This window comes from Centropristis striata, chromosome 18 (genome assembly GCF_030273125.1).
Source record: "Centropristis striata isolate RG_2023a ecotype Rhode Island chromosome 18, C.striata_1.0, whole genome shotgun sequence".
Taxonomy (NCBI): Eukaryota; Metazoa; Chordata; class Actinopteri; order Perciformes; family Serranidae; genus Centropristis; species Centropristis striata.
Genome location: NC_081534.1, coordinates 5556290 through 5581092, shown reverse-complemented (window position 1 = coordinate 5581092; position 24803 = coordinate 5556290). Strand labels below are relative to the sequence as shown.

At 39.3% G+C, this 24803-nt stretch overlaps 1 protein-coding gene across 8 annotated transcripts in view; it reads right to left on the bottom strand.

Moving 5' to 3' along the window:
- The window catches only part of LOC131991319 (kelch-like protein 29), a 233969-nt gene that overhangs the window by 200700 nt on the left and 8466 nt on the right, over nucleotides 1-24803 (bottom strand). For 4 of the 8 annotated variants that reach the window (XM_059356683.1, XM_059356687.1, XM_059356690.1 and 1 more), the window contains exon 2: nucleotides 17622-17690. The gene's annotated coding sequence lies outside the window, so the exon portion shown is untranslated. Of the gene's footprint in view, nucleotides 1-17616; nucleotides 17691-22546; nucleotides 22582-22835; nucleotides 23009-24803 lie in introns of those variants that run through there. The other 4 variants (XM_059356685.1, XM_059356684.1, XM_059356688.1 and 1 more) reach the window with 4 other exon arrangements.

Sequence of the window (24803 nt, the reverse complement as noted above, 5' to 3'; positions counted from 1 at the left end):
TATTGAAAACTGCCAGTGAGACCTGAATCTAAAGGTTGTTTAACTGCTCACAAGTAGAAAATGAGATTATGCTGAGAACTTGAGTCATGAAGGAAGCTGCTTGTCCTTCCGCGATGTGACTCTCTCCTCGTTCGCCTCAAAGGAGGTAGTAAAGCCGCCTGCCACAGACATAAAAAATGACTGGCCACTTCAATTAGCCCAATCATAAAATATAATTTGAGACACATCTATCGAACATGACCTGAAGACATTGGAAAAAAAACTGTCCTGTTGTTCATTTATTAAATATCACATTCACTCAACTTCTCTGTCTGGGTCGCAATGACATTGGAATGTAAAAGTTAGGGGTCATTGCATGCATGTACTTCTTTTTAATATATATATATTATATTTAATATTTAACAGACACACGAAATCTGAGGGAAGCAAGGTAAGACAAAAAAGAAAGTGTTTTACAAAACCTTATTAGTTCAACAACTTATTTCTGTGAGATGTGAGATTATGAATGCTGATTTACTTGTAGTATTATATTTTCTCTTAATTCTGTATTCAGTCCAAGAAGACCAGTTATTGGCATTTTTATTTTCAAGGGAAATACCACTATGTTTTAGTAAATGATGCGGGAAAAAGAAATTGAAAATGTAATCAGATGTAAAATGAAAAAAAGCTAAAAGTCAATATCTCAAACTGGAACTACATTATTACTGATAAATTAACAAGGCTGCAGGTCTAGAGCCACACTAGCAGCTCTGTGAGGCTGTGATCATGCAATTTTATATGTATGAAAAGCGCTATATAAATAAAGTTTGATTGATTGATTGATTGATTGATTGATTGAATGTTTACCGTTTTAACCGACTTAGCATGACATCATGCTAACACTTCCTAATTAGTACTAAATGGGTAGTAATAATTTTGGTCACAAACAAAAGTATAAGACAAAGGAAAATGTTGAACTGGTGGAGTTAAAAGCTTAAAGGATTTGTGCTCTGGGGAACATACATGTGTGTACATTTAATACCATAGTTTATCATCATCAGTTAGTCAAGTGAATTTTTCATCAATCAAGCTATCCATGCTATGTGAGAGTCCTCTGGCAGCAGCAGACATGACCTGCACTGTAGTAACGAAGGTGACCAGATGGCAAAACAAAAAAAGCTCTCATCAGATTCGTCTATACAGTCTGGATAAAGTGGTTTGACCGGCCAACATTGCCATCCATAAAATGTCTTCCTCAGATAATTTTAAAAATGAATAGAAACATGGAGAACATTCTGCAACATCACTGCAGCTAAAATACATGTGATTGATTTGAACATTTTATAATCCATGTTTTTCAGACAAGGACTTGCATACCAGCAAACATGCTTCACAATGACTGAACAGTTTGATGTCCTGAGTGAATCCATTTTTGTGTCCATTATCCAGCGTGAAGTAAATAGCATCTCACCTCCGGCTGTGCAGTGTTTTGTGGATTATTACAATAGTTCAAGAGGGTTTACACCACACAGGCAGCCGTGCCAGCAGTGAAACCAACTCTGAATTTATACTCCTGTTAAAATAAAGACCCAGAGATGAAGAAGGATAATGCTGATGTCACTCTGTGTGTCAGAACTGATTTCAGGTGAACTATTCCATTTTATCTACCGTTTCCCCACAGCTCTCCATAAAAAAAATGATCAAGGATTGATTGAAGCATTTTCATTTTGCCTCTCATGCTTGAGCACAACATGGCCCTGAGTTTGACGTGAGCTAGGGAACACAGAAATGCCTGAATAAGCAAAAAATCTTTGAAAAGGTGTTGCTGGGTTGGTGTTTTTTATAGGTAGAAGAAAAAAAGAAAAATATATATATATATCTTTCATTCCCACACTTTTGTGGGTGAAGCGACTCCTATCTCCAGACTGATGGGAGTCAATTGGCGATGTCAAATGTGATAACTGGCAGTTCGCTGCAGATACATATATATACTATCCACAGACCAATCCAGGCTCAAAAAATAAATGGAGCTATTTGAAAAGCAATGGAAAGATCATTCTAATATAGCCTTGTCATCATCTTCACTCCTAGATACCGGTGTGTATTTTCCCCCGTGAGGCTGTGGCCTTGCATGGCGAAGAAGACGCCACTCAACAAGCTCATCTTCAAAATCTGTTTACCAGGATGCAGGGTAGCAAAGGGGGAAATTTGACTCACAAATTCAACCTCAGAGTGTTCATGTCAATGTCTTCCTATCTGATTGTTTTGGCATTCACATCTGAATAGAATTGGGAGTGTGAGGCAAACACCGAGGCAGCGAGCTGCAGATGGTGCTCCAGTGAGAAAGTGAGTGGCGAAAGCGCCACCACCACCAGACACGCTTTTGGCTAATCAACAAGAGGACACAACTGAGCTGAGCCTGTGTACTGGCTGGGAACAGAGTAGACAGTGATGAAACAATGTGTTGGAAGCACCTGCACAATTTCCTGGATTTTTGCTCTCTGCAGTCTTCTGGGTGCAAAACTGTCTCAGTAAGACAAGTTTCATTACGGTTTTATTTCTAGTGCAAAAGACTGTTTTGCTCAATACCAGATTCTAAACAAAAAATGGGACTTGATTTTTTGTATTTACTGCTGTGACACATTACTTGACATGTGGATGCCTATGCCATAGCTTTTCAATTTTAATTGTTAATTTTAATGCATAAGACTACTTATGGATTTTTCAGTCTGTTTATATGGTTCGTGGTCCGCCCTGATGCAGTTCATTTGGGAAGGTGTAAAACACAGTAATCACACGCAGGTGTGGACCAAAACAACCACACCAAGATCTTTGAAAGTAGATGGTCTAGGTCTGGTCCCAAACAAACTCTGGATGGTGGGAAAGTGATCCGACCTCTATCCGGCCCAACTACCAAGTGTAGGTGCAGAGCATGCAAACTATAGCAGCTTGCAAAGCGTTAGTGGCAGCTAGCCCAATCATTTACCAAGGTATTTTCAAAACGTTTACTTTGCGGCATTGAGCTGGTATAGTTTTGTCTTGTATACTTTCTTCTTCCTGTATCTACTTTATTGCTCCTCCCCCGGACATATCTGACCAATGAGCAAAGTGAACATTTGGATGACGTTTGAAGTGATGCATTTTGGTTCAAATGAAAGTAGTGAACCGATAAAAAATTAAAACTCATCCTGTGAGGAACATGAAAATCAGTACCAAATTTCAATCCATATAACAGTTGTTGACATAAATTGCCATCAAAAATGTTGCAGTTATGTACACTTCAGACATTTGAAAGGCTTGGATCTTAAAATTTGTTATGGTAGCCTTGAAATAGACTTGCCTCAATAGATTTTTTTAATACTTTGAATGAATGCATTGTTTCATTGTTGGCACAATAGTGCTTCAAAAAACCACAAGCTAACATTTTCTTCATTAAATAGTTGATAAAGAAGCACAGACAACTGTCAGCGAAGCCAAGGTAGCTACAAATCTCTCATATACTTCATGTTTTGATTTGCTTGAAGTGGTATCAAAAGTTCAATATATTTACATAGATCATAAACGTGGTATTTGTAATGAAGTGAAATTTCTGATATCATGAGGGCAGTGGGGCTTGCAGCGAACAACAATGAAATTCAACAAGCGGGTTTGGAGAAAATACAGGCGTAGAGCAAGCAGAGAAACTGTGAATGAGAAATGTGTCTCTCTGAGTCAAAAGCTCATTAGTACGAAGCCTGGATGTGGTTTGAACAGTGATACCACAGATCTGTGAAATCTGGGCATTATTCCCACCAATAGCAGTTCCAAAACAACAGGCCTTGTGCTACCCAGAGGGTCTGCTTCCATTCCGCTCCCAAGATCCTCCAAACCAAACAGTTTGGGTGACAGCTGGACTTTCACTCTGTACCATGAAGGGTCGCTTCGTTTTGACTGTGTTTGGAATCTGCGACTGTGGGCCAACAGACACAACATTACAGCCCACCAGGTGATGAAGAAAAAAAACAAAAAACCTATGCCTGGTCTCACAGGGAGGGATCAGCAGACTGCTAGCTATAGCTTTCAAATGCTCATCTACACCCAAAGGTGTGAGTGCTACACCTAGGCATCAGTTGTGCAGTTTCAACAATACAACTTGAAGCACAAAACAAGGTTATTGCTATTGTTATAGGTCATGAAAAGAGGTGTCTTATTGTGGAAGCAAACGGAGGGCAGTGAGGCTGAAATGGCAACCTGCAGGAAGGGTCCTACACTAATGCTTTCTCCAGCTGCTCCACCTTAGGCTTATTGTTCCAGCGTGCCTATCAGAGAAGGAAGAGAGGCCATTTGAACAGAGCCTAGGCTGGGGCCAGGGCAGCACACCTTGGCCCTCACATGCTCCATTAAACCAGGAGCAGGGGAAAGTATGAAGTCTTGACAGTTACTGGCTGCAGTTACTCTGCCGCTGACACAATTACTAGCCCCTCGTTCCTCGTTCGTGCTTTGCTACCTTGTTTAAAATGGCTGCCTGTAGCCACGACTGTGGATGTAAACAACAGAGAAGCTGCAGCCAAGAGGGCCGAGCTTTCAAACACCCCAGTGACAAGAACTGTTGCTTCCTCCAACGGATCTCTCCATTATTAATCTATTCGCTGTGTTCAAGTGTGACTATATGAGGCAGAGTACAGGCTGCTAGGCAGATGTAGTCCTATCTATTCAAGATTCCAATACTACTGTCCTACTGTACTATTAAGTAGGGACTGTAGGGACTGTTCACGCCAAAATAAACCTGTACTGCTATCTATCAGTCTAGGTTGCCAAGCGCTGGAGATGTCTAACTTCTTGCAAATATAATGGAACTATAAGACACCTCACTTGCAGTGCTTGATGTGCCAAAAAGAATTAATTTTAAAAAATCAGCAGCAAAGGCTCTTTATATATATGCATATATATATATGTGTGTGTGTGTGTGTGTGCGTGCGCACTACATCTTGTGCAATCTCTCTGCTAGGAGCTTTGCAAATAAACCATTTATTAAGATGTTTGAGAATTAATACAGTACAAAAAAAAGTACTGCAATACTCAAGTGTATCAATACTTGAGGGGGGGGGGGCTTAAACCGCAATACACTCACAAAAATCACATTGAGAATATTGCCTTTTTCCTTGAGGCAGAAAACAGCTGGTCTGTGCTCCATCCCCAACACTCACATAATATTCTCCCTCTCCCCAGAAACACCGACTCCACTGTGCCTACTTTCTTTAGCCAGCGGACAGTTTGCCAAGTAAAGCTGGAAGGGAAAATTAAGTTTCATCTCAGAAAATGTTCTGTAACGCAAACCTACTTGATAGTAAAAATAATTGAAGGATGGACTGATTTGAGGCAGAACACCACAGTTTGTTTGGAACGATAACTAGGATGCACTTGGCTTTCCAGACTACATTAAGCTGCTTTATAAGAGTTGAAGAGAAAAGAGATTACACTTTCGGAAATTGGAACACATCACTTTGAAGAACAGCAGAGGAATAGGAATGCTGCTGATTTTACATTTCTGACATAGCATCCTGCCCATCCATGGCCACCAAACAGACAATTTAGTTTGTATTGCTTTCAAATAAATAGTTATGCATAAAAGTTACCAACTGCAGCTTTACATTTTCCACACACAATTCTACCCTGGTAAATAACAGCAGTTAACATTAATCCCTACTGTGTCAACTGGATTCAATTTATAGTCAGTTCTGTCATGCTAAGCCTTGTTTTGATGAAAATACTGAGCAGTATGCAGATCTAGAAAATAATAAACTAGTATACCACCTTAATTATCAAAACGAACATATAAAACAAACAGCGTCAGGTTATATGCTGAAGTTATTAATCTTAAGCCTATCAGTTACTAAGAAGCTTGGTAGTCTGACCTGAAGGTGCAAACAGCAGAGAGCTGGTAGACAAAGAAAGAGCAGATCCTGCATCACCTGAGGGAAATATAAAGGTTAATTCTGGCAAGCCTATTTCCCATCCCAGAATAGAGCAGGGTGCATAAATGATTATCTACTGTGTGGAAAAAAAAAAGGTTTCTGATTGGATTATTCCAAACCGGGGTCATCTCAGAACAAGAAACTGTGTATCTTTCTCGTATTCCTACAGTATGTTTTTATTCTAATTGTGATGGCCCTAAAGGGGGAAACAAAAAAAGGCAGAGAAAGGGAGAGATCATGGAGAAGGACAGCCTCCAGTCAGCTCCAGCAGAGGGGCCTTGCTGACCTAGATCCAGGCTGAGTGGGGATGATATTAGCAAAGCAATTAAGGGAGATGACAGCCGTCAGGCAGGGTCAGACTGACAGGGATAGCAGTCTGTCTCCCTCCCTCTTGAGCATGCTCTCTCTGTCTTTCGCTCCCTCCTGTAATGGCTATTGATTTTTCACAACCAAAACAAGAGGCCCTCTCAGCCCAGAAGTGGCTGAATTGGTAAAGAGATAAAAAAAAAAAATGAAAGTTTTAAAAGAAGAGTGGGGAGCCGAAAGAAGAAAGCGCAGATGGCACTGGTGCAATGTAAGGGAAAAGGGCTAAGCTCACAGGTTGGTGACCCTGTCAGTTCTTTTTGCTTGGATGTGCTGAAATCACTCCAGGCATGTCAAAAACTTAATTCCCCAGAGATGACAGGGAAGTGTAATGTCTACCTCAAAGACGTGCTCCATGTTTTTGCCATGGGGATGAAAAAATGATAATATTTTGGAGTAAAGTAAGGCAAACTAAACTTCTGGTGTGACGAATATGGAGGCTAGACATGCAAGATAATTTACTTGAGAAAAATTGAGAATAAATTAAGAAGTTAAGGAGTAAACTTTTTCTAAACTCAAATATGTTGGATCATTTTACCACTTCTATTTTAATATACTTATCTATATACACCCTGATCAGATATTTCTGTACATAATCTCGCTGCAGAATACAAAAGTACTTAAAATTCTTATACTGCTATGTAAAAAAAATAGTTTTGCATGAATCTATTAAACATTAAACCAAAATCAGCTGGCAGGTTTTAAAAGCATGTTTTCGACAAAATTATATGATTTATAATAAACAGTCATTCTTGTCAGTTTTTCAACTTTCCAACAGTGCTTGAACAGATCGTGTTTGACAAAGTCTTCAAATCAGTGAAACTAACCAAATCTAAAATAGTATTTCATCAAAATTACTTTATTCTACATGTCGCATTTAAAATCTTGACAGAATGAGCCATTTGCACCAACCAGATCCTGTAGAAAAAACATAACATTCAGCATTTCCTCAGTGCAACTACAAAGCTATGATTGAATCTGCTGAGACCTGAAAGACAAATATTCAGTGAAAATCTGACACACAAAAAATACATAAAGTCGGCTGCCTGAAAACCTGTATTATTCTGAAGAAACTCGACTTGTTGCCTCTTTCTACTTCAAGAGCAGATGCCAAGTGGATGTTTCGATTCAAAAGGCCCAATGAAGAGATTTCAGACAAGTGTTAACAATTTTAAAAGCAACAAGTTGTGGATATCTAAAAGTTCACCAATGCTTGCAACTGATGTAGACAAGTAGGAACATCAAGCCAATATTACTTTTCTGATTATATTTTTTCATAAGGGTGTGAGAAAATTCCTTACTGAACCAAACATTGGGAGAAAATAGAGAACGACATATGTGCAGCAACAATGCCAGAGAAAACAAGATTATGGGAATTCTCATAAAAACATATTACAGTATGGCTGCATTAAAATCCCCCACGGACCATACATCCAAATCAGATTTACAGCAATTACAGGAGACGCGCCACTTAAATCACCGGCCCATACAGCTGTCACACAGCAGCATGCGGTATGTGTCGCTCCATCCCAGCATGCTTTGCTCCAGGCGTGCGACTCACTGGTGTTGTGTTCTACATGTCTGCTTTAATCTGATCTCAGTGGGTGGGTGTAAGTTTGACAAAAGCAGCAGAGGTAGACATGGAGAAAGACCAAACTGTACATGCAAACAGCTGTGTGAAACATAAGTGACATATGATGAGATAAAATGGCAGATAAAGGTTTATGACAGACTTAAGTGAATGCAAACTAAATGCTTTTAAATTCAGCACTTTGTTGTCAGCAGTCTCAAATCAATACATTAAATAGCATTTGTAGGTGGCATCCTCTGAAGTAACACCTGTGAGACAACTGTTCAGAGAGCTGCAGTATTCTGAATTTTATTTCTTTCATCAGCTCGTCTAGCCACACAAGGTCAAAACATATGGAAGAGGGCTTCTTTTTCAACTGCTCTCCAAAGCCATGAACACCTGCTATACCTTGAGTACACTCCATACAACAAGCCCAGCTAAGCACTGCCTACTGCACTGTTTTCCTGCTCTGTGTGCTATAGTGTCAGGTTTTCTTTTATCAACACGATTTCTGCTTCAATCTCAAAATCAATTTGAGCACTTTCATTTTTCAGTTTACAACTTGGAGGGAAAAACTGGTGAGTTGTGCGAGCGGATAGGCTGATGTGAATTTTGATTATTTTAGTAAGCAGAGGGAGTTAAAGCTAAAAGTTGATTTGTTTCGCCTGAGCGATAGGCGAGGATTTTGGAAGACGCTTTGGGAGAATACATATGGTGAAGGAATGCATATTTACAAGTATGGGGTAACCTCTGCTGAGCCCCCTATAGAATTGCTTTGACATCTGCACTACACATGTGTCCTTCCCATAAAACTGCACGAGGACCCTTTTAATAGTCTTACATGTGCACCAAATGCACAACCTGCAGCTCAAGAGGTACAATCACTGATAGAGCTGCCATCTCACTATATCATTAAGACCAGAAAAAAGCTGAAGAACAAATATTTATTATCAAGGACCCGGCTAAATGCATAACTGCAAATGACCTGTAGCATGGCAGTAATCACTCAACTACTTAATGTCTGTGTTAGCCCTCTCATCTCCGCTCAAAGACTTCAGCAATAACCATTCAGATAAATTACAGCAGATTCTCAAGTCCCTGCTTAAGTGAAAAATGCAGTTTTACTTTTTCTCTGCCTCAAGCAGAAAAAAATCTTGCACGCCAACCTTGGCACCGCAGTCACGCTTGTGAACAGCAGTGGAAAAACGCCAAAAAACATCTGAGCCGTCCCCTACATATGTAGGCATAGAGATATGTGCCATAATGTGTTGCACTCTGCAGATGGCCATTAAGGCTTATGTCAACATTAGGGAGATATCCAAATAAAAATTTGGCAGATGATACTCGCAATTAATTCAGAGTAAATTTTCGCGCAGACCCATTGACCACAGATGATAAGAAGGTACATCTGAGTTCTTTGATAAGAGTCCCTGTTGGGAAATTAATTTCAGCAGAGAACATTTGGTCCTGACAGAGGGGCGATGTAGTTAAGGTTAAAAGGGAGTTTTTATAGCAGACATGGAAATTGCTTCCTTTTCAAATGTATCATTGTAAATCTGACAGGGGCCGGAGCGGGTGGGCAGTGGCCATTCACAACGTCAGTGTGTTCTTAAACTGATGCTGGACAGGAAGCTGCCGCACTGTGCAACAGCTCGATCCAGAAGGCGAAGGAGAGGAAATTATATTTTGTGCCCACTAAACAGCTTGACTCAGCTGAAAATTTTCATTGTCCTGCCAAGTTCAGTGAGCAACAAAGAAGGAACAGCGATAAGTCATTGCTTTTATCTGAATCTATTGCATAATACATTGTATAGCAGAGGGCTGGACTTGAGTCACATGACCGGGACACGATTCAGCCTCAATTTCAATCAACATTATGTTACTTACAGTTATTGCCAGTTACTCTGTTACTCATTACATTAGGTGAAAAACGCATTATGACTTTTACAGGACTCAACACGAGAATAGGACTTCAGTCTTAACTTGGGACTTGAAGGCAAAGACTTGATCCCACCTCTGGTGTGTAGGAACTGTTATATATGTGCATTGTGTCAGTATCGTTGTGGAGGTATCAGTGAAATAAAACAATGTGTTATTGGCTGGGAAAAAAACAAGCTTACTGCCTTTTTTACACTAGCTGCAGTAGAGTAGGAGAAAGCAATGTAATATAATATAATGTTCTGCAAAGATGAAATTACCTATAACTCTGTTCCTGAAGCACACACTGTTTTATATTTGTGCACGAATTGAGTGCTGCTCAAGACATTAAATTAATCAATTTACCTTCTATCTGCCAGGATAACTACTGTATCTTACAATAGCATGTCAACGAATGACACGCTAAGTTTTGATATATGCCATAATGCCTTTCCATAGCCCAGTACCTAGCATGAAAATCAATATGGCATCACTTGCATGGAGGCCGAGCACAAGGGGACGTTCAGGTGTAGATATTGTTAACAAGACAGCTGACATGACAGACACACTGTAGGCCCTGAAATGGCAAAGCCATGCTGCTTGATATCGTTGGGCTGCAGGACATCTTCACCAAAGGGGAAGGGAAGGTTTTGGCAACAGAGGGCTCAAGCAAACCATGGCTGACAGGATTTTGTGGATGAATAGATGGATGGATGGACAGCTATTGATGCTGAACATTTTGCAGCTTTCTCTTTGCGTTATGTCACCATGTTCGTCTTGCAATCCTTGGCTGAATCGCCAATTGAAAACAGGAATAAAAGAGAGATGTTTTTAAAAGACCCTTTCATTAAATGAATAGAAGCCGGTAAAGCTTGACTTTGTAGATGTCTGACTGTTGAATTTGAATGTTTATTTTCTTTTGCAGGTGGGTTTTTGTGAAGCCAGGTTTTTCTTTAGCTCGTGTTTCTATCAATAAATTGCAGCTGGTAGTTTTAAAATCAATGGGATGCTTGTTTTTTATTTTATTTTGTATGCATTTGTCATATGTTGTTTATGTTGTTCGCCTGCCGCCCACTGCTGCCCATCCTGGACCGACATTATTGAGATAGAAAGAGAGAGAGAAAAGGCTCGCTGAAGATAAACTGCGCCTCGCCTGTAAAATGGGCGAGCAGCAGTTGCAGGGAGCGATGACAAAAAGCTGCATTCAAGTGGGACAGTTTTCAGCAGCCTTCAGTCTGTACAGGAAGACACTCACATCCTGTTGCAGATTTATTAAAATGTTATCAGACCCATAAATCGGTTTGTACACAGTCTCCAATTGTTTTAATTATGACAGAGTAGCCTATTAAAATGCTATACAGGCAATCTGTAATTTTTGTTCATGGTTCAACCTCCATTTAACATGAATTCTCATGTAAATCAGCACCAAATCAGTTTGCTGCTGTATATAAATCAGCTGAGCAGAACTAACCCTCTGAAACTACATAAATACATTGAAAACATTAATAGTCAAACAGAGAGGAAAGAAATATGACAGTCAGATATTTAAGCTCTACAGATGTTTTAAGAATCCTCGCAAACCATTTACCATAAGTTTTTGTGTTGCTTAATACATTAATAAATAAAAAAGTCCAATGTTCATATACAATAGATTTGCAATAGAGTAAACGTCATACTGTTGAGTCAACATCTAAGCAAATCAGCTGCTAGATCGGGTGAGAGCCATATGCTTCCCATCATGCACTGGATCTTGCAGTGGGTGCAGTGAGGATATCGTGGATGACATCAGAGCAAGTCAGGATCAAGTCAGACATAAATCTAACCAGCATGCACTATAGTGCATTGGTAGATTCTGCGCTTGCCTGGCTCATTTGAAACAAGCCTATCTTTAATTTCACTGATTTTATGTTTGCTTAAAAATTTAACAAAATATATATTTTTTAAAAGGCTTAAAAATTGAGTACTTTTCAGTGGAAGGCCAGGTGACATTTTTAGAGCAGTTATAAATAGTCCTTTTTTATGTTGGAAAGCTTATAATGAAGCTGCAATCAATGTAATTAGCTTTTAGTAGCCACTTCAATTTACTTTTTTGAAATACTGAACAAAAGACCATTCCTTAATTATTAATTTGGATATTCAAAACATCTCTGTGAGCAAATGATGGTGACATCATGGCGCCAAAGCAGGTAGTGTTGAACCATTTTAACTGCAAAGTAAAAAAGTTTTATCATCTGAGCAAAACATGATCTGACAGTTAGACTTAAATGACTTGAAAGTAGCATTGCCCTTGTTCCACTTCTCTACTCCTAAGTAAGGACACTTTAAATTAAAGTAGTTACAGCCCTCTCCTCTCCCTTATGATGTGTTTATGCTGTGCAATCTCCCAGGGGCATTTTAAGGAAAAGAGACAACACTGATAGCGGGGCTGAAAGTGCCAGCATGCCCCATTCACAGATATTAGCCTCAATGGCCTGGATAAGATGCCATGCTAAAACCCCTGCTGTGTGTATGTGTGTGTGTTTCAGTGTGTCAGCCTCTTAGGATTCCATGCCCCTTTAACCATGGGCCGACCCCCTGCGGTGCCTTACGTCTTAATCACCCCAGGGGCGGGCAGGAGACAATGCCTCGCTGTTTATGTGACAAGAATATAAGCGGGTCTGTGTGACAGCGTGAGCCGCGGCCTGTGTTTATGCATGTGTGTTTATGTTCCGCCTCTGTTATGGTCTGGTAACGACATGTGAATGGGATCCCCGTGTGTGCCCGACAAAAAAGAAGGACGCCATTTTTATCATTAAGGCCCCGGCTGTGGGCTGTGAAGGCCGCGGGTCGTCTCATGAATGGCAGCAGGGGAGGCTTGTGAAAAGCGTGACCTTGCTCCCTGCACACCTGAGTGCTCTGAGCAGCAAAGGCAATATCAGACAAGCACCTCACTGCAGCCAGGTCAGAGGTCACACATCATTAGTGACACTTTTCTGCTTAGAACATACATTTACTCAGAATTACCCCCCATTATGATCCGTCTCCACAGCTGAATACTTTACTGCGCTGTGTCCAGATAAATGCCTATCTCAAAGCTTTTTTTCACTTGGTCAGCACATGAAGACTCCGAGTCTTAATAATGGCGGTACATAAGCAGAGACCCTTCCTCAAGCAGCCTCAAAGTCAGGGTTTTTCATTAAATAAGGCTACTTCTGCTATCTCTAACTATGTTGAAAAATGTGGCAGCGGGAGATGGCACACGACAGGCCATGGGCCAGGGCTGAAAACTAACTGGAGAGTGCATTTTAATATCTTTATCCCCTCACAGCAGGAGCGTCATTAGGTGGAGGCACATGTGTGCACAAGCACAGCCTGTAATTATGTATTATTGCATTTTTTTTTCAAGATGGATAGTGCATTCTTAAAATGCAAAAAATATATATTATATCACCATTGAAAACTCGGGTTACTAATTACTGCTATAGGCAACAGGGTTGTAATTTATATAGAGTGCAGTAAGAATGCAAGACCTAATGATGGGCTGCCAGTCAGTTAAGAGAAAAATATCTCATGCCATAGTTCAGAGAGGGTGCTGATTTTTAATGGCTTTAGTGACACTGATATTTTGCTCTGTGCAGTCAAATACAGCTTTCTCAAATGAGAGAATTGAGATTATTGTAAACAGCACAACTTTAAATTGTGGACTGTTGGTTCCAATATTTGCTGTGGATATTCATAGTTCCCACAATTTCAAAGTTACGGTTATCAAAAGGTAATGTGCACCATTTTTTTTCCAGATTTTGTCTCTGGTGGCATATGGCATGCCAACCCTGTACCCACTGTTCCAGAGAGTGCTCCCAAACAGGTGCTTAACATAATGGCTACAGATAGAAAAATGAGCTCTGCATAGCACATATAAAATTAATAATAAAGTCATAAAAATTTTATGTCCAGCCCAAAGTCAAAGTTAGTCGTGCTGCAGACGAGCGCAAAACTAAAACTTCTTGTTCAGCTACAAAAGGTGACCACTTGGTTTTATTAGCATTCACTGACAACGAGTCATCACTGCACACGCCTCACTAAAATTTACTGCAGTCCTCAACAGGAGAAATGTATCGTCTCTCTCATTAGGTGCTGCAGAGTCCCCTCCGGTCTTTTATTCACCGCCAACCCCCAACCCTCTTCGATAACTAGTGCAGCAGATAGGCTGCCAGCTGATGGCACCTCTGTCTGAGTGGCTCTGTGTGCTACCAGGAGACCTGTTTTTCTCCTCGCAGAAGCTTGTCATCTATCGTTACTAGAGGTGGCCCTGAGAATGATTCCGGCAGACAGCTCCAGCTTACCGTCTGGGGGCTCAACGTAAACAGCACACTGCTGGGCAAACAAGGGTGATGATGACCATTACTGCCCAAGGTATGTGGTTAAAAAAAAAAAAAAGCTCCCATCTTAAATTCTGGAGGCAAGCAGTGGGGCATTTTGGATCATTTGGATTTTTTCTCATCTAAAACAATATTATTTCCTTTTCTCACTGCCTGCTGTGATCATTCAGGGCACATTCACACCAACAATGTCTGGAGTGGTTTAAACAAACTCTGGATCACTCACTCTTTTTAGTTAAAATGAGAACAACAGCATTCTAACTTGGCTCTGCAACAAATAACCGCAGCACAGTTGCCTGAAAATGTGTCCTCCTATTCCAAGCAAAATGTGGTGCAGTTTGTTTGGAGTAAGAACAGTCATACCGACTAATGGAAAAAACCCAAACCACTCTGAGCTTTATGGGTATACGGAGACAGATGGTGACACCTTATAGCTGGCGGTGCTAACCACTGGCCATAAGATATTCCCACAGACATTTTAGATTAGCGAGTGGATTGGTTAAATGCAGAGTATCAGACAGGGGGCCTTAAAAGTTTAAACACTTTTCTTGTGATATTCACTGCAAGTGTGCACAAATCTGAGACATTACGTTCTGTAGTCACTTTGTTATAAATAAGCAGAAAGTCTCCTTAATGGATTCATTATTATACAAAGCAGCATTTCAAGGCCGAAGCAATAACTTAAAAGCCTGTAATTTTATGCCACCGTACATTTGAGCTCCAAACTGTTGCACTGCTGTTGAGGTGCATACTAACAACTTGTGGGTTATGGACCAGGGTATGCTCAAAGAACTAATATGTAGGAAGTGTCGTTAGGAGGGAAAATATTTTATGACTGTTATGGACATGCCATGAAAGTGTCTAATGGATAGTGGTGCAAACAGAAAGAGACAAATTTATTGTGTATGAATGAAGAATGAAAAATAAAAAGCCTGAGAGAGAGAGGTTCAAACATTGCTCCACTTGGCCAATCACTAGGTAATGTGTGTGTGGTTGTCCATTTTGTAAGTTACAGAAATTGTTTGTATTACGGTAGGTATTACGGTATTCCAGGATATTTAGAAATTTCAATTGTATGATTTTGAATACTGTCAGAAAAAATGCTGCTCTTTCTGTTACGCTGATGTTGTATTAAGTTGATACATTGAAGTGGACAGCATCACAGCAGCATTTAATGACATTTATTAATATTAAAACTTGACACTTAAAACGGATCTCCCAGCTGAAATATGGGGGTAATTACACAAATATCATATACAGGATACCCTGATGAATTGTCGAGAAGGTACGACGGTATGGAAAAATAGATACTAACAGGTCACATCTGAAAAGATGTTCAACTATCTGACAAGCAGTCAGAGTACAGTCTTGGAGTATACTCGTGCCTTATAAGTGGAGATAAAGACACCCTGGTGCACAAAAGCCTGACAATGTGCTCAAGTGGTCCTTAGCAACGCGTATACATACAAGAACTTTAACTTAACACCAGTTAACAAACGATTCTGAGTTAATGAGTTGTTATTTACTTCAACACATGACAGACAACAGCCTACAGCAGTGGTTCCAAACCTTATTTGTCTGATGTATCCCCACAGCTAACTTTTTCAAATTGTATTGAAGTTTAGCTTTCTATCTCTACCATTTGTCCAATACTTTCAGCAAATGTTTAGTCCTTGACTTGTTGATCTGAATTTCCCTTGTGATAAATGAAATACGAGTATAACTATAGCATGAAAGTATCTTGCTGACTCATTTTTATGTTCAGGTGTTAAAGCGACAATTGGTAACTTCGCAAAAAAAACAGCAGAATTTGAAGCACAGTGGACCTCCCCTCTCAGCTCTCTCCTCCTTTCTCTCTGGAAAACATTTGTTTGACTGTTTTCAAAGTCATGGCCAGGTCACAAACGTTCTCATTATTCAGTTCAACAGTACACTATAAGATGTTTCTGAAAACATCTGAGGTGAGAAGTAGGCGATGCAGTAACAGAACCTCAATAAATCTTTGATCAGCACTGCCTAGTTAGACAGTTTGCAGTTCCTGTGCAGTAATCATCAGGATTGAAAGCTGCATACAAGACTACTCTGCTCTGATTGGTTGTTTTCCTCCGGGAAACAGGTGGAATCTTGCAAATGCAATTAGAAGAACTAGGAGGAGAAAGAGGAACATGATTTTTTCAGTTAGGACATTTTACATCTTACAGTCAGGACATAGTGACAGTTTCAACGAAAATGACAAACATATTTATATGAAAGCTGGCTCAATAGGAGAATGTTTTTTTTTGTGTGTGTGTGTGTTTTTTTTAAATTGTAATGTCTATGTTATAATTAAGCTTCCTACAATCATACACGTAGCCCCTGCAACTGCAGCAGTACCCTCTGGGGTACAAGTACCCCAGATTGATAATCACTTGCCTACAGCATCACACAAAAGGTAACTACTATGGTTCAGACTGCATAACACAAACTGCAGGTGTGATCGCAGGTGAGACTTTTAAAATGTATACAGCACTACAGTTCATTTGGCAAACTGTGAAAGCTGAGCACAGCATGGACCACCACAGCTTTGGACCACATAGGCCACGGTACGCATACAAACCAAGCACCACCACAGAATGTTTTTACACCTGAAGCCCCCCAGTGAGAGTTGAACCCCAGTAAAGAGCACACATAATGAGTCCTGCTCATCAGTGATGCACTGACCCAGGACGGGCGCACACACACACACACACGCTAACACACAGACACAAAGCCCCACCCCCCCATGTGCCTGTGGCGCCCGCGCCTGGTCACCTCGCTGAGGGATCAAAGGCAGTATGTCGTTCTAATCAGTCCTCGCAGTGGGCAACCCCATTAATTCAATTCTATTTCATCAGCGGTGAGCAGACCACCAGAGGGGTCTGTACATTCCTGGGGTCCTGCGGTCCAGGAGTAATCCTATCTCTCAATGACCCGAGATCAGACTCTAACCCCATAATTGCTTGGAGACCGATTTAGTTTAACATGCTGACAGAATTGCGAGGTCTTTGCAGGAGGAGAAACAAAGACAGACATAGCTCATTTTCTGGACACGGCAGGGAAGTCAAGCAGAATTAATGACGCCATATATCAAATAATTCCAGACGATCAACCCCCCACTAAACCAGGCCAACACCACAGAACATGTACATTTAACACACAAATAGGCTGTATCAAAGGATCAAGCCCTGTCTGTTAGGATTGGAAAAGTGGAATTTGTCAGGTAATTCTAAACCACAATTTATTATTCTTTTGATATATAAATAATAATAGCAATAATGTTTGTAAAATGACAATTGTCCAAAATAGTTTCTGTGGGAAAACAGGTGTAGAATAAAATGATGAGGCAGAACATGACTGACTCATATTTTATTGTGCCTTTGTAGCACGCTGTGTGGCTTGCCTGTGGCATAATAAAATGTTTATTGGGACATAAGATAATGAGCTTTTCATATCTTACCGTACCTTTGGTCTCTGGTGGATGGGGATGCTCATCACAGACAAATTAGATCTTTTGAGTATTGCCGTCTACACCTGCAGAAACAATAACAGTTGGTGAATATGGTGAGGCTTTAAAACACAAATGAAATGAAAATGTCTATAAATCTGGCCCTAATATTCTCATGCTCGCCATCTGTTAATGAGGAAAAAAACAGGCATCCCTTCACTCAAAAGAATGAAAAAAAAAAAAAACTATTCATGTGTGGAACAATCTGCATCAAGAGATTTATTAGTGTAAGCTTTGGTCTGGAGAACAGATAAATGACTCCACAGAGACTAGTGTGCACAGAACCTATCAATAACTCTCCAAATGTCCTGAGAGAACATCAGAGGTCAAAACCGGATAATTCGGCAGCGGAAAAGGTCAAACTGAAAGCATATGGTTGCAGTTGGGAAAGCTCTCAGGGATTGGTGGCAAATTAATTCCTGAGTGAAAATAAAAAAATTTGTACAATTATATGCAAAAACGGAAGGCTCTGCTCTTTTTAAGATGACGACAAAGGAGAGGGTTCGCATGGGAGATGACACTTCAAAGGCCCTCATTGTCGAGCGCAACAACAGCACTGGTGTTCGTAAAAAACAGTGATCATCTGACTCCTCTGTGGTGGCAGCCGTTGGAAGTCACCACATCTCGCTCTTTGTGTGCGTCTGTCTGAGTATGAAAAAAAGAGTCTTGTTTGGAATCCGTGTACAAGGGCATTTTTTTCTGTTGCAAACAAGTGAAAAAGAATCCTGGCAGATGTCCTTTATGGCTTTGAATTATGACTTAATCACACGAAATGAAAGAAATAAAGATCAATGTTGCAAACAAAAGGACGGAATCTTTAGTCTGAATCATTTTGATGTTTCAGTAATGGAATTTTCTCATTCAAGTATAACAAAATGGAGATGGAATTGTCATTAGAGGTGACACCAAGTCATTGTTGTGTAAGTCACAAGTGGGTCTCAAGTCAAAGTCCCAATTCAAGACAGGCAAGTCTTGAGTCAAGTCCCAAGTCCTAATCATTACGGTTTTATTTTTTTATTTATTTGTTCCTCAAGTGTTGACTCTCTGGGAATTAATAGCATTAACCTTTGTTGATACAGGAAATTAATTGTATACTGGTGTGTTTTTGTTTTTTCTTTCCAAATAATATACTTCTAATATTTGGGCATAGGGGAAGGTATCAAGTATTTTCAAGTATTGAGTCAAAAGGCTCAAATCCAAGTGGAGTCACAAGTTATTGTAGTTAAAGCCCAAGTCGATTTGAGAGTCTTTCGATTTTGCCACATCTAAAGCTATCGAATTCTCAAAACCTTGACTTGGACTCAAGTCCCATGACTTAAATTCGAGTCAGACACAAAGTGAAATAGTTTAAGTCATATGACTTAAGTCCAAGTCAAAGGCTATGAGTCTTTCTTTTTCCTTAGTTGGAAAGCCTCTCACTCGGTCATCACTAGGATCACTGCCTTTTCTCTCCACCTGCACTACTGTACAGCCGACTGCTGAAATTCTCAGGCATCTTGCTCTGTGAGGGGTCTCAAAAGTAATTCTGGGAAATATAGGCAACTTCTTACTTTATTAAAAGTAGATGAGGCAGCTTCAGGGGGAACAAAAAAGGTCAATTAGAGCCACTTCATTCGAATGAAAAAACTCATCAGTTGTTACAATTCGATGAAATGCAGCAGTTGGAGAGAATCCAAGGATAGAATTTTTCTTCCTTTCAAACCTCCATGTATAAATGCATGAAATCCTGGACTCTTTGAGCACGGGACTGACAGGCTTTGATTATGCTGGCCAGTTAGAGTCATACCATTTGTGTTTGATATTTTTATGGTGTGCACATACATTTCTTTGCTCTTAAGGTCTCTTCTTAAAGCATGCTGCCAAAAAATTATTTTTTTAAAAAACGAATGAAAAAGTTGCTGCTCTCCTTCAAAATAACACACTGATCATATAGACAGTTGTCAGGATAGGCTGCGGAGTAGCTCTAAATGTCTGACAGCGAAACCTTTACAAAAAGTGAATGTTATTGAATGCTCATTTATCATGCTTTGCTGACTCTACTTTCAAGTCACACACATCATGTCAGACTTAAAAGTCTGGAGAACATGATTTTGACTGCATTTTTCCTTTTAAGATGTTTCTTTATCCCTAAAAAAAGGTCTGATTTCCATTGTGATGATTGTGCAAGAATGGAAACAGCTAGCTTGCCAAATCTTCCTCGAGAGGATGATAAAAGACAGTAGCCTGCTGATATAAAACCAAGTCTTTCCACCGTCAGTTTATAGATCAGAAAAGCGGCTGCTGTTGCACGGAGAGTGAGTCCAAAAGAAAAAGTTTTGGCATATGGTTGTTTATGTAATACTGCCAAAGTAATACTAAGTGAAATCTGTCAGTGTCCAACTGTGCATATATTAGATATATTTAAAACAAGTTGTAATGAATATTACCACTAAATACACCATGTTCTGCTATTCACTCTCTTGATCACACTACAATACATATAATTGAAACTACAGAAATAACCATAATGACATAGTACTCTATAGAAATGCGGGGGTTTTATGTTAAAGAAATGTAAAAACTGTTTGGTTAATTATAACACTGAGCTTGAGCACGGTTTGGAGCTTTGGTGTGTGAACAAAACCTGAAATTTCTCTTGTTTTTTGACTAGAAAATGAGTCAAAACCCCGTAGGAAAAATGTTTACTTTGCCATGAAATTAAGAGATGTTTTCCATTAACTCCACACAAAGCAAAATCATTAACTACCTCATTGACTTCTCCCTATAGATTTATATTTTGTGTCCCCTTCCTCTAATTAACTACTTGCATATTCATAATGAAAAACATGCAGATTGTTTCCAAAAAGTCACTGCTGAATGATAGTAAAAATGGGAAACAGCCACAGTAACTGATAAGTAATAGATAAATACTTCATAAGTGACAGATAAAAATTGAAATTGAAAGAAAAAAAAAGAACCTTTCAGTATATAGATAAATGTGGAACAATGAAACCTTGTGAATCATTTGCTGGCTTTGCTACAGCATTAACACATTATCAAAGAAATGGGTTCAATTTATTTTGCACAAAAAGATGATCTCTCCTATTCTCAGGATGTACAGAAAAAGTTGTGCCATGGCAATTATTGTAAACTTGTCAAACTGAACCCTGGCAATAAATCATCTTTGTAATTATCGATTGATTGAAGGAGCTATCTAACTGTGAAAAACACTTGGAAGCATAATACATCAATTTTAATGGCATTTCTTAATCAGAATGCTCAGCAATCAGCAGAGACCAATTAGGGCCTGAGAGATAGAGACCCGCCATTAATAAATTAAACTTGGCTGCTCTCATATTGCCTCCATTTACAAAAGGCTGTTGGAGCTGTTTTTAAGTGGACTAATCATTTCAGGGTGAAGGTATTGAATCTCAAAATTCAACATTTGTTGTATGACCAAGAAAACAAATCAAGAGTTTACTCCTGAAACTGCAACCTCTGAGCAGGCAGGCTGCCAAACGACCACCGACTGGTGCAACTACAGTTTAAAGATTTCTCTCATAAAATCAAAAGACCTCTTTTCCAATGAATTCATGTCCAGAGAGAAGGAATGGATAGGCCTATCTTGCAAACGCTGAGAAATAGAATGTCTGTTCGGGAAAAGCTATAAAATTACACGAAGGCCCACAGGCATAGAGCAATGACAAAAGATATCTTTACAATGCCACCTTCAGCCGCAGTCTTATTAACATTACGGTCACTTTTATCGCGACCAAATGTCTGTGTGTCTTTGAATACAAGAAAGAGCCAAACTGCAACACATAAAATATACGAGCTGCACAGAGACTGAGAAACACTGCCCTTCATGTCTGTCCAAGCAGGACTTTACTTCTCTCAGATTTTTCACTGTTCACTTCCTTGGCTGCAGATATGAGCGCCAATCGGCTGACTTTATAGTCCACTCCAATGAACTGTAAGGATGTAAAGAGGTTAAGTAACTATGTTTTTCATTTAAGTAAAGGCAGCAGTATGAGCACTGTCCCTGTGACTGTTCCTTTTTTTATTCCCAGTATGTATTGACAGCAATGGTTTTATTTTTTAAATTTCAGTGACCAGGGTTGGGGAGTAATAGAATACAATTATCCTTGTCCTCTTCAGCAGTGTGCAGTTCTCTGAAACTTCCAATAGTCGACATGACAGTTCAGACTGAATGCTAATTTCAGACTAAACAAAAACCAGCCTGCACACAGCAGGGGGAATATTTATCATACTAGTAACACTGGCTATCACTCAAAACATAGTGTGAAATAATGGCAACATTCCACAGCATGACATAGCACATCTTACACTCAGATCCAATTTACAACATGTAGCACTGCTACACTTCAATCCAAATTACAGACTTGAAACTTTCTCCAGTTTTTAGTTTGCATGTAAAACCAAAGATATGATTGTTTTAATTTGATAGTACAAAAATATTTATTCAAGTGTAAAAGTAGTATTGGACGAGGCAGGCGTGGTATTTTGTAAAAATGGTAAAAAGGGGTCTAATCATCTAACACTGTTCCTATAAATAAACTTGTTTTTATGGTAATTTTTGTGTATAGTTATATTATATTTGAATTTTACCTTAATTTCCATACATTTTCAGGTCCGAAACAGTTCATTGAGCATGTTTGTGGTTTATCTTGTCATAAATAGGATAATTTCATTTCAGATTTCATGATTTTTTTATGTATTTTTTAGCTAAATATGTTAATAAAGTGGGTTAAAGAGAAAAAACAATTGTCAGATCATGTTGAAGTTGTGCTGAGAAAATTCCAAATACCAAACATGGGTATAGTAAATAATATATGGTGTATATAAAGGGCAAATAGGCTCAGACCCCAGAGGGTTAACTCACAACTCCAGTGCTGACTCAGTCAGAATATTTCCCTCATGACGTCACGTTAATTGCCCCTAATGGCGAAACTACTAGCTCCACTTACTCAATTAACACTTTGATGACGGAACACAATTTACTCGTGTGAAACATATCCCACTATCCTCTATGTCAAGTTGGTTTTATGACTCATGACTTGATAAGGTTACATAAAGAAAAATAGTGCATTGAGTAGCTAATTAGCTTGAACCTGCTACTCTAAGTTTGACAGCTAACGGCTAAAACTGGCAATGCTAGCGACGTCACTCACCGGAAATTGAACATTTCTGAGGCGGCAAAACATCTTCAGCTTCGAAACTGGAACAAACTTCTGCTGGGGAACTCAAAAATAATACCGTATGGCAAGAGTCCATACATATTCTCAGCAGCCAGCGGTGCTCTGGAAGTTTCTTTATATTCCTGTCACTCCGTCTCCAGCGTCTTTAACCTTATGCGGTAGTGCTATGTGGCCACGTTATTAGCTCAGTGGCCACTTCCGGTATTGCAGCTACAAATCCCCATGTCCCAAAAAGCATTTTACCCATAGACAATAATTGGAAAAGACAACAAACAAGCATCACAGCACGTCTTGAACTGCAAGCCAGATCAATTATGACTATTTTTTGTATACAAATCTTTTGATCCATGAAGGGTTCACTATAAAATATATACTACTACTTTTTTAAAACCTGCATTCGCTTTAATGGCCAGCAGTCAGAATCAGAATAATTTTTATTGCAAAGTAGGTTTTCACATATATTCACATATAAGAAATTTGCTGTGGTGAATTGCAAAAGAACAAAGTACTAAATATAAATACAGATTAAGGGGGAAAAAACTGCAGCATAAACAGAAAATTTAAGTAAATTAGTTAAGTAATGTAAATAATTAGGAAAATGACCCTACTTCTCACTTGATTTTTTACCTCTAACATTGTGTTTATGGTTGTGTTTATTGCTGCTTATTTTGTTTATTTTGTAAATTGTGGTTCCATTCAGAGTAAGATCTATGTATTTAGTTATCTGTAGCAAATCGTTTTTAAAGTAAGCCTCTGGAAACTGTCAGTGACCCATTGACATTGAGTTTAAGCGAATGTGACAGCGTTCTATTTTTCATCATTGACTGTGGCTCAATGGCAACAGCTGGACCCCACTGACAGATAGCACGAGGACATTTTAGCGAACAGTCTGCAAATAAAAACAGCCTGTTTTCATTAATATTTGTCGCCAGATGTCATGTGGTAATTATTTAATACAATTAATGACTCTGGTCATTGTGCTGCAGGTATTTATAAAGGGAGAGTCTGCTGCCAACATGAATTAATCAATGGTGGGGTACATGCATCACAGCACTAGGTGGTTGGGATAGGGCCAATATTTTAAAAGCTGTTCTAGTCCTTGGAAGAATACATCCAGGCTAAAGGCAAACAGGTTGTAAATAGGATGCTAATACAGATGCACATCACACACCTTCTGCGAACACATGATTTATGTATCCTCTTAACTCAAAAGCCACCTTTAACTAGCACTGTTGGACTATGCAAATCAGACATGGCTGTAAGTCGCCGTTATGTATACTTCCATTAAATGTGAACTATTTGCATATTCATTCTTCACTGGAGATAACTGATTTAGAATTGCAGAATGAACAGATCCCTTAAAAACAAAATGCATGATGAAGGGTAAAGCAGCAGTGATATTACTAGATGCAGGCAAACAAAAAAACTGTCAGTTGTGGTTATTCTTTATAATGTATAATGGTCATATAATCATTTCAGAAGATTACCGAGAAAGCCTGCTTGATATCAAATATTTAATATGCTCTGTTTTCAAGACAAAATCAAAGCAAAAAACACGCCACAGTGGAATTACTGCAACACATAAACCATATACCGCTGTTATATAGTGGCACCACTCACATGACAGTAGCAAAGCCTCAAATAGTTTTATTGTAATTTCCCATGGTTCTGAGAAGAAAAGGCGGGGAAAATGAGTTCAAGTGACTTCAGTGACCGGTGAAATTTGTTTTCCTCTTGAAGTAATTTGAAGTCTGGTTTTGCCTCAAGCGGACGGAGTTGGTTTTGAGCCTGACATTCCACCTCAAATCCTGTTCTAGCAGGTCTCTCTTTAAAGCTTGCTTCTCCTCAAGGCACATTCAATTATTCAATTTCAAATAAATTATTACATAATACATCTATGTCCTTCTAAGGGCCAATGCACTTTCAAATAATGTGTGCTAT